General features: G+C 33.7%; 1 pseudogene; it reads right to left on the bottom strand.

Annotated features, from left to right (window-relative positions):
- Positions 1-246: 246 nt before the first annotated feature.
- On the bottom strand, positions 247-8,459 carry LOC124896234 (annotated as a pseudogene).
- Between the last annotated feature and the right edge of the window lie 3,139 nt (positions 8,460-11,598).

Raw genomic sequence — 11,598 nt, 5'->3', positions numbered from 1 at the left:
AAACAAGAAAAAGGAATCAACTGATCCCAAAATCACATGAATGTTAGGATTTAAACAAATTGAAATAAAAATCAAAACTTTATTTTCTCTAACTTTTTTGTGTGAACAAATAAAATGGGTGATAAAAGTTGTTGACAATCTTCAATTGAGTTATCAGAAATCTATCACAAAAAAAACTATTCTAATTAAAAATAACTAAGTTATCAACTAACAAAAGTAATTTTTGTGAACAACACAATTATTTACCTATCCTGATTTTGTATTTGCATCAATAGTGATACCTAAAGACTCTAGATATGCTTGTACACCTACCTTTACTTTATCTGCTATAATTTCTTCCATGTCCATTTTTGCTTCCGATAATTTTCTCTCCGCTGCTTCCTTATCCTCTTTTGCTTCAGACAACTTTTTATCCATCGCTTCCATTTCTTTTTTTGCTTCAACTAACTTTTTCACCATCTCAATTTTCATAGCTGAGGTAACTTTTTAAACTTCCAACTTAACCCGTGTATCAAAATCTCTTTTTTCAGCTTGAGATCGTTTATATACTGGACCATAAACTAAACTTGGAGGTGCTCCCTTTCCTAGAGTTCGGACAATCCCATGAGTGTCTGGTCCCATTACATTTGAGTACACATCGTTGGGAGCACTTCCAAGGACATTTAACTCGGGATACACCTCAGTGATATCATGCATTTGTTTCTTTTTGAAAGAAAAGTCAAGCAACGAAAAGTTAAAGAAAATTGCAATAGAATAAAAGTACCAAAATACTTATAAAGAATCAGAATTTACAATAACTTCACCAGCATCTCATTCTCTGGTGGTGTATTCTCTCTTTTGCGAATATTTTTGAATACATCAATACGGGTTGGCTTTACACCACTATTCTTCTTTGTCATTTGTTTCATTAGTAAGAGAATACTATAAAATATTCAAGAAATGTATCAACTAATAAAAAAAATTACAGAACAAAGAGTGTGATTATGTCATACCTCATCTATAATTTGAGCAGGACTTTTTCTTCCTAATATGTGTGGTACAGTCAACTTTTTTCGACTTTCTTTGTTTCTCTTGCTGTTTTCCTAGAAAATTTAACACAATAATACATAATAGAACAATACACTTTATAATATAGTTTGATTAGTTAAAAGGTTTCAGCATAGCCAGAATGGCAAGCAGGGAGAAATAACAATCCAAGTGAAATCTCCAACTACTCAATCTAAGCATCCTGAGAACTTTGATGTAAATAGAGCTAATATTGACACAAAAACACCAATCCAATATGTGAAACAGGCAATTTCAAAGTTTGGAGAGATTGTCGACTGGAAAGCTCATAGACAACTGACAGTGGAGGTATACTTTCTAAAATAAGCATTTTCTCTTCTCAGAAGCTTGGCCAAATAGACTATTTCACGTTATTTTATTTACTTTAAAAGTTTGAATTTTTTCTTGTTTGTTTGTGCAGAGATAGAATGTTATCGACCAAGAACTAGAAAAAGTGTAGGAGTAGATCCCATAGTATAAGAAAAAGTGTCAGGATGCGGAAGATGCAAAACTGTTAGTTCTGAAAGAGCTAGATAGCACAAAGAGACCTATAGAAGAGTTGAAAATCAACCTAGAGAGAGCACAAACAGAAGAGAAACAAGTAAGACATGATTCAGAACTTGCCAAGCTTAGGGTAGAAGAGATGGAGAGGGGGATTGCTGATAACGCTAGTATTGCAGCCAAAGCACAGCTTGAGGTTGCCAGAGCCAGACTTGAAGTTGTAGTTTCAAAGCTACAATCTGTAAATTCTGAATTCGAAGTTATCCATAAGGATTATGACTTAGGATTATGATTTATTAGCTTCCAAAAAAGAAGTTGCTGTGAAAAGTGCTGAAAAACTGTATCTGTATCTAACGATGTTGGGAAGACAGTGGAGAATTTGGCCGTTGAGCTCATTACTTCAAAGGAATTTTTAGAGGCTGCACATGCTGCATATCTGGAGGTTAAGGATCACCGAGTTGGAGCATCTATGGAAAGAGAGCAAGATACTATAAACTGGAAAAAGGAATTGAAGGAAGCAGAAGAGGATCTTGAGAGGCTAAACCAAAAAATTCTGTCTGCAAAGGATCATAAAGCAAAATTAGATACTGCTTCATCTTTGTTACAAGTTATCAACAATGATTTAGTAGCTTACATGGAATAAAAGTTGAAACAGGAGGCTGATGATAATGAGAACTTGAAAGGCGAGCTATTATAGCTAGAGAAACAAAAGCATCATGAGATACAAGTTGCGATGGCATCAGCTTAGATAAAACTCCAAGAAGTAAAGCTCAACATTGAAAAATCAACAACTGAAGTAGAATGCTTGAAAGTAAAAGCAATTGCTTGAAGGAAGAAATGGAAAAGGAAAAATCAGAACTAGCTTCTCTACAAAAGAAAGAAGGAATGGCAGCAATTGTTGTTGCATGTCTTGAAGCTGAGTTGACTAGGACAAAGTCAGAGATTTCATGACTTTGACGAGAATAAAGAATCAAAAGCTTCTGAACATGCACCAGAGGTTGCAGTACCTCATCAAATCTCAAGTCCAAAAGAAAATGTACAAACAAGAAAATGTACAAACAAGAAATAGTGAAACTGATTCATCTCCAGCTGTAAAGGTCGCAAAGAAAAAGAAGAATTCCTTGTTTTTGCACATCTTAATATTTTTGCGGAGAAAGCTGGCACAGGCGAAGGAAAGATGATGATCTCTTCTCCATCTTTCTTAGTTTGAGGCGAGTAAATTCTTGTAGAATATTTATGTATATGCTAAGGAATTTTTATGTACAGTACGAAAATAATTCTCGCTTTCTGGATGGCAGATTATAGAGGGCAATAAGTTTGTCATAGGTTTGGCTCTTTCATAAGCCTTTGCGTATTAAAGTTGTTGGCAGCTTCAAATGGTTACTCCTCTTAGTTCTGCAAAAAGCTAGCAGCAAACTCCAAAGTTTTGCCTCCTGAAAATATGAGTTTCCTAGTATTTCATGTTCTTATGGGTTATGTAATACAACACATTGATTTTTGCTATCACTTGGCATACCTTTCACTACTAATTTGCCCCACAACCATAACTATGTTCTCTGTATCTACTTAAAATAGGCCATTTACAGTGAAGACTAGTTTCTTCTATTTTCTCAACTTAATTCGACGGGATGCTTACTACCTTCAGCAACACATGTAGTGTGTAATTCTATCTACCAAGGTCATGAGAAGAAATCAACTAATATTTATGCCTACCGAGATCTCATTTTCCTCAATCCTCTTCACTAACTACAAGGCTACATCCTCGGATGCTCTTCTTTTTCTTTTCTTTCTTTTATCTATAGTGTAATTTAGAAGGAGAGATCTGAATAGAACAGAGGGGAGAATACTATCATTTGTAGAAAACTTAACTAATTGGAACTTTGTATTTGCTAGGTACTATCAGAAGTACATAATTAGTCCATGGAAAAAATTTTACTCTTTAATAACGTGAAGAACTCTAGCCCTTAGACAACTTGATTTGTCTATATAGTTTCGGGAAAACATTGAATTTAGTTACTTACTGTCTCTAGCTATGACTAACAAATCCTTATAAAAGAATTTTATATTCTTATCAAATAGAGATGAATGCCGTGATGGGAAGGAGGTGAGTACTGTGATTTGTAGTCCACAAATTGCTCAAGTTGTTAGAATATTTGTGTTCTCTAGGTTCTAGGCATCAAACTTCATAATATTTTGTGCCACCTACTTAAGTTGTGACTTCTACCTCTTCCCGGTACACCACTATAGAAAGGTTATCCTTTTAAAACTGGATTGCCAGCTTCATCAGGGACTTCTCAGCAGTATGAAGCAAAAATTTCTTCACTAATGGGAAGGTGGCATTGATATTTGTGACAATACATGAAAACGCGACACCTTGGGGTAATCATACAATCTACAAAGAACTGAACAAGCACAAGAAAGAAAGAAAATAGAAAAAGACAAGAAGTTAGCTACTATAGCTTGTTAACTGAAACAAAGTATTTATAGAATCAAAAAGGAAAGTGAAATAACACAATTTGGCTACTTGTTTTACTAGACCCCTGGCTAATGCTTTTCAAGAATAGTGTTAATTTCACTAGGCTGAATTGATCATGCTTTTTTTGTTGAGTAATTCAAAGAGTCATGTTCAAAGTTCATGAGTAGATTTTTTTGTCATTATCAGTAGTTTTTTTAGAAGGTAAAAGATACAAGGCAAGGCACCCACGTTCTGGGAAGTAAAAAAAACAACAAAAATGAAGTAGTTTATATCGCCACCACCTAAAAAAAGCACTTGTAAACAAGTTGAAACTGTGCAAGTAGTTCAGTTTGCTGTTGATGATATGAGTATGTTACTATATGCAAGTTCTCAAAGAGAAATTCCCTTTTATACCAAGTGATTCTTAGTGGAAGAACGGTTCTTTTGTAGGGTCAACGTTAATTTAATCATATTAAAACCGACCTATTCCATTTGCAGAATGGTTTTTCTGGTTGAAGATAAATGGAGGGTGTCCCTTGAACAAGAATAATTTAACTTATATACATTGACAACATAAAATTTACAACGGTCAGATCTATTAAAAGACAACTATATGCAACGACCTTACACAGCAAGAGGTATTACGAACCTTGAAAATAGAAAATGTTATGATAGTATAACCCTTTTTCTTTTATGTTGTCAGAATATATAATTTAAATCCCAACAAGAAAAAAAAAGGGGGGTGGGGGGTTATGAGATCATCATATAATAGTGAAAATCTAAAAAACCCCACAGTTTCATCCCATTACCTGCCACTTTCTTTGGTCCCAAAACTGGTGAGACTGCCCAATATGCATTCTCTCTTTCAGTTATTCTGATGGAACATATTATGGTTATTAACTTAACATCTAGTTATAAAAATCTGCCTCACAGAATGCTTCTTTTAAATTTCTGTTAGGAATAATACTAATGTAATTTAAATCTCAATTTTTAGTGGCCATAGCAAAAGGATTGCAGTTGTATTTGTGGGTGGGTTTCAATTTTTGTCTACTTGATTACACTAATAGAAAAATGACTAACCACTAATCTATCACATATGATGAGCTTGAACAACTTGCTCCACCATGAAAGAGTCTTGTTTTTACATGTATTAAGAAGCACATATTAGGGATGTAGTGTTTGTATATAGTTCACATAGAGTGAGTGGATATAAAAATTTAAGGTGTAATACTCCGTCGGTCCATCTTTTCTTGTTCATTATACTAAAAATAGTTGTCCAACTTTACTTGTTGGAAAATCAAGAGATAATTTATCGTGTTATCTTTATTTTATCCTTACTACTAAATACTATTCACAATTAACATCTTAAGGGTGTGTTGAATCAAACATGAACAAGTAAAGCTAATCTGGGAAGCAGTTAGTAACTATTCACAAAATTACCCACTAACTCAAGCTATAGGATCTTTTCTTTGGAAGTGGGACATTGTGCGCACCTAAAATATAGTAGTAGGTGTTTTAGACTCTGGTTTTGAGAGGATACATGTATCCAATCTAAGTTATGGTAGGATAGAATTTGTTCAATCTCAAGTGATGATATCGAGTTCGAGTTCTGGATAGAAAAAATGTCTCGGTAGGGAGTGATTTCCTCGATAACCTCTTATCCAATGCAAGTCTGAATTAATTGGCACCCCAATACGGATACTACACACCGAGTGGAAAATTAAAAAGGTTATAATTAAAGTCAACAGTTCTTGATAAGGATAACTAATTTTATACAATTATTATATTTCCTAGGGTCTCAATAAAGAAAAAGGGATCTTAAGAAAAAATACTCACCACCTAACCTAATAGTTTGTAGTCGTCGCCAACTAGCTTATCAGACGTGAGTCCTTACTAGACCAGATTTCTCCTTTTGCTCCTCAGCCTACATGGTATTAGCGATCAATTTCAGTTATTGTCCTTCCCAGCCCAAGGAAAGATTCTTACGTATTACCCATGCTCACTCATCTACCACTGTTTTTCTGTAGAAAGAACGGAATTCTAGAAGGACAGCTAGTAGCTGCATTGGCTGGCAGTGAAGCAGCAGAGAAAAAATTATCTTTTTCTTTGAAGAGTAAACATGACATAGAGAAAAAGATGGCCGATACTATAAATAGTACATTCACTCTTCATTACTAAATGATTGCAGGTTCATTCTCCGGCGACTAAACAGGACAACGGTGAACCATGTCTAAAGAGAACAAAATAGGTTAGTTGATGGTTTAGCGACAATGTCTTGTGCTAATGATGCAAGTACCTCTATAGGCTTTTTTTTCTGGGGATGCTCCAGCATCTTTATGGGATCTTTTGTGCACTGATAGGAATTGAGATATGTCCATTAGAAGGGTTAATGTACATAATCTCAATCCTACTACTTTGTATTATACTAGTTCTACAAGTACTCTTCTTTGCTCCAAAAAAAAAGAGTCTGCAGTATAGCCAAAATAGATGCAGCACCATATCCTCATGCTAATTGCACTCCAAACTGACCATTTTGCAAATCTTATACATGGTAATGAAAGACCAATACACCAAAGATCAAAATAACAATATTTTTCAAGATCAAAATGACAGAATTTGGATATATGATCAGGAAATGACTAATCAACCTACTACAACTCGCTTTTATATGCAATTTAAAACTAGTTACCTACAATCAAATTATGCTCCCTAGAACTAGCAATACTTGATCCTTTAATTGCATGCCTTATAAGCTCCCTACACACACTAAAGAACCCATTAAGACAGTACACCTCCCTCGTAACTCAAACCCAATAGATAGTCTTGTATGGTCATCTATCCGACAAAATTCAATCTACTGGGAACATGCTTTTCCTTTCTTCATTTGAAATAATTGGCCAGACAAAAATAATAAATTACATATAACAAGGTTAAAATAATATCCCACTTTTAGTACCCCTAGTTAGGACAATGGAGTTCATTTATTATACTAATAAAGAACCCCAACCACACAACAATGAAATCTCTAAAATAATGCCACATTAATTCATGAACTATTAAGGATGGTATGAGAGGAGTAATTCATGATGTCAATGCAAAGTGGATAGAGGTCTAGCATATATTTGTGCATCCTTTGAGCTCCAATAATGAACTAGTGATCACCACTGATCTTCTTCAACATTATCTGGACAATGAGCTAAGCGCTCAATATTAGTATCATACGGATCATATCCACTAGTTTTTGCTTCATGCTTTGCTTCTTTCCATTTAGTTCCAAGTGACATCATCAAAATGCGCCTCATATCATTAGTTGCGTCAGTATTTTCCTACATATATATTTAACACACAACTTATTTATATGCAAAAAATATATAAAAATAACAATATCTTAATATATAGGTTTTGGTTATACTAAGTACCTTAATTTGATCCCACATTTTATTCTTGTACATTTTAGGAACAAGTCTCCGATCTATATAATTAAGTGACGCTAAGATGCCATTTCGCACTAGCACACCAAGTTTTGAACTCAATCTAGGTCCTTTGGCCTAATAACCTGATCATATTCATTCAGTTCAATATTTAAATTGCCACCATCTTTCCCCCATCCTGAGCGCATCATAGTAGGACCCCTACAATGTTTAAGCTGATCTTCACTCTCACTAGAATTTACAAGTAATCAAATATAAGACGATAACATACCCAGTGTATTCATAGAAAAGCAAAATTATTATTCATAAAAATTAAGTTATCTAACAACTTTGTACTATAGAAGGAAGAAAAGATATCATGAAAATTTAATACCTGGAAGTGCTTTGATATCATGTAAATTAGTTTTCGATGAGTTATTAGATTAGAGTTTCCTTTCATTTCATGGCAAGTTTTGAGGTAGTAGAGGCATTGACGCACTTCCTACTTGTTGTTTTTGTTGCATCGAAGAATCAGATAAAATCTCACCATGACTAGAATTTCTCTGTCTTTTACTTACCATGTCCACAAAGTTCCTCAAAAACTATGAATCCTGCCAAAGTTAAAAAAAAAAAAGAAATCTACTATGCATAAATATTCATAATATCTAACTATCATTCAAGTAATAAGACACATAAATATATGAGATTTTAACAACTAATGATATAATAATAAACATCAAAATCGCTATTGTTCAATAACTATTTGTACTGAAATAGTAATCAAACTATAATAGTAAGAACTAAGCCACGTAGTCATCTTCATCATATGCTTCATTACATTTCAGAGTTTGTGGGTCAATTTCTATTCCTGGTACTCCTTTACTAACCTATCCAATGTCCTCTTTACTTTGAAATGTAGTATCATCTAGTTGTTGATCAGGCCACAACTCCAAATGCCCTTCCTTATTCTAAACTACCGATGTATTTTCACCTAAATCATAAAAATCTCTTGGCTTAAGTTTAACAACAATTTTCCACTCATTTTTCATAGAATTATCAACATAAAACACTTGTTGAGATTGAGAAGCGAGGATAAAAGGTTCATCTGACAACTGATTCCTTGGATAGAGTAGATGATTAAAATTCATAAGAGTAAAATCCTAATCATCTTTCTCAATAAGCCCCTTGTTATTGTTCACCCATTTACACCTAAACAATACTAACTTGAGCTTTTTGGTATAATACAACTCTTGTTATTGTTCACCCATTTACACCTAAACAATTCGAACTTGAGCTTTTTGGTATAATACAACTCTTGTTATTGTTCACCCATTTACACCTAAACAATTCGAACTTGAGTTTTTTGGTATAATACAACTCAATTTTATATGTGAGAATCCCATCAAAACAAACTTCTGCCAATATGGAATTTTTATCTCTTGAGCTTTCATAAGCCCCTTGTTATTGTTCACCCATTTAAACCTAAACAATACAAACTTGAGCTTTTTTGTATAATACAACTCAATTATATATGTGATAATCCCATAAAAAGAAACTTTTGCCACTATGAAATTTTTATCTCTTGAGCTTGCATAACTTTGAGTGGTAGCCTTTACCATAATACCACTATTTTGAGTTTTTCTCTTAATATCCCGAGACTCTGTTATGTATTTAACTCGATTACATATATATCCAATCATCTTTTTTGCTTGTCTTAATGGGCCAATAGCTAAATTTTGAATATCTTCAGATATTTGTTGACCGGCCATATGCATCTTCTCAACCTACCATTTAAAAGTAAAGATGTGATTGAAAGATATCACTATATAGTAATAAATATGAAAATATTTTAGCTGGTTCATAGTTACATGATTTCTAAACCACATTTGAAATCTTTCATTGTGAATTCGGTCCACGTCATGTCTTGATAAACGAGAATTTTTCTTCTTGATTTCTTTTATAAGTTCACTGTAGATGTAAAATACATAAAATCTTAATAAATAAAATTTGAATGAAAATTACATAATAATTAATTACTATGCATAAATTATGATTTAATATTTACTCATGATATGGAGTTGTGGAGGCAGAATTGAATAAAACATATCTGTGTGCTTAAGCACGTGTTATGTCATCAACCTCAAACCCTTTCTCTCTACTTGATCGACGATCCTCTTGGTTTGAGATTTTATTAGAAAAAATATTATTTCTTAAAGGCGATTAGACTTAGTCTCCACATCTGCTAAATATCTTGAGCAGAACGTCATGCACTCTTCTATCCAATATTCCTCTGCAATTGAACCTTCTGAATGACTTCTACTCCTAACATAGTTTTTAATACTAAGAAAGAACCTACAATAGAAAATTTTAAAAAGTCAATTATAATTTTTTATAAGTACAAAAAAATAATAAAATGATACCTTTCGATGAACCACATTGAACGATATTGTGAAGGTCTAGCCAGCATTGCTTCTTCGGCTAAATGAATGACTAGATGTTCCATGATATCAAAAAAAAGATGAAGGAAATATTATCTCCAAATGACAGAGAACCAATGCAACTCAATCTTGAAGCTTTTTTAAGTCACCAATCTTCAAAACTTTTGAACAAATGCCTCTAAAAAAATTACTTATTTCAATCAGTGGCTTAAGGACATTCAGTGGCAGGAGATACCACAAGGCAATCTGAAGGAGTTGTTGCATTAAAATATGACAATTATGACTCTTCAGTCCATGCATCGTGCGTTGCTTAAGATCAACACAACTTGAGATATTTGATGCATATCTATCTGGAACTTTCACTTCTTTTAAAACTTGCAAGAGCATATATTTTTGTGAATTACTCAATGTGAAACATGCTGGAGGCAGATAATATTTCCCATTAGCCTTTTTCTTAGGATGAACAGCTTTTCAGATTCCCATCTCTTGTAAATCTAAACGAGAATTTAAATTATCTTTTCCTTTTCCATCAATATTCAACAACGTCCAGAATAAGTTGTCGAAGAAGTTCTTTTAAACATGCATCGTATCAAGACTATGATGAATCGGACTGTCTTTTCAGTAATCCAACTCAAAAAAAATGCTCTTTTTGTTCCATATATTTTGCAAGAAATTATCACCATCCTCCCATTTTTTATGAGATTTAACCAAAGGTCGTTTTTCAAATTTGTTTCTAATATTACCCAATTGTTCAAGAATCTCAATTCCCGTCAACCGTTTAGGTGCTACCTCTAACTCCGCAAGGCCATCGAATGCAACTTTATCTTTTTGAAACTTATGTCCACGAGGTAACCATAACCTATGAGACATGAGATAATACTTTCTTCCATTTTTCAATCTTCTTGATTTAGTCTTGGTAAGACAACATGGACAACCATATCTAGTTTCCACACCATATCATGATAAGTTACCTACCACGGAAAAATCACTTATTGTCCAAAGCAATGTCGCACGCATTTGAAACATGTTATTCTTTGATGCATCATAAGTGGCAACACCAATTCATAATTCTTTTAACTCATCAAATAAGGGTCGTAGATAGATATCAATATCATTGCCTGGTGCACGAGGACCATCAATGATAATTGATAATATCATATATGGTTGTTTCATGCACAACCACGGTGGCAAATTATATGGAATTAAAATAACTGGCCATGTGCTATGTGAGGTAGACATAGATTTAAATGGACTAAAGCCATCAGAAGCTAAACCAAGTCTTAAATTTCGAGGATCCTGAGCAAAATCTGCATTCTCTTCATCAAATTTCCTCCAAACAATACTGTCAGCAAGATGTCGCATTACCCCGTCCCTTAGTGCAACCTTCAGCATGCCATCTCATTTGAGTAGATGTTTTAGCAGACATAAATAGTCTTTGAAGCCATGGTATCAATGGAAAATATCTAAACACCTTTGCTGGAACTTTTGATGTATCTGAACTGCAATTAACTGGTCCACCTTTGATTTTTATATCTGGGAGCTTTACAAACCTGACAATCCGTTCTATCTTTCTTTTCATCCCAATAAATCATACAATCATTTGGACATGCATGTATTTTTTTGTATTCAAGTCCTAAATCTTTAATAATTTTCCTTGCATCATAAAAGGACTTGGGTAATGTTTCACCTTCAGGAAGCACATCTTTTAACAACTCTAGCAGCATGGAAAACAAATTATTACTCCACCCAT

This window comes from Capsicum annuum, chromosome 2, assembly GCF_002878395.1.
Source record: "Capsicum annuum cultivar UCD-10X-F1 chromosome 2, UCD10Xv1.1, whole genome shotgun sequence".
Lineage (NCBI taxonomy): Eukaryota > Viridiplantae > Streptophyta > Magnoliopsida > Solanales > Solanaceae > Capsicum > Capsicum annuum.
The sequence above is the reverse complement of the archived record's forward strand: the minus strand, read 5'-3'. Positions and strand labels throughout refer to the sequence as shown.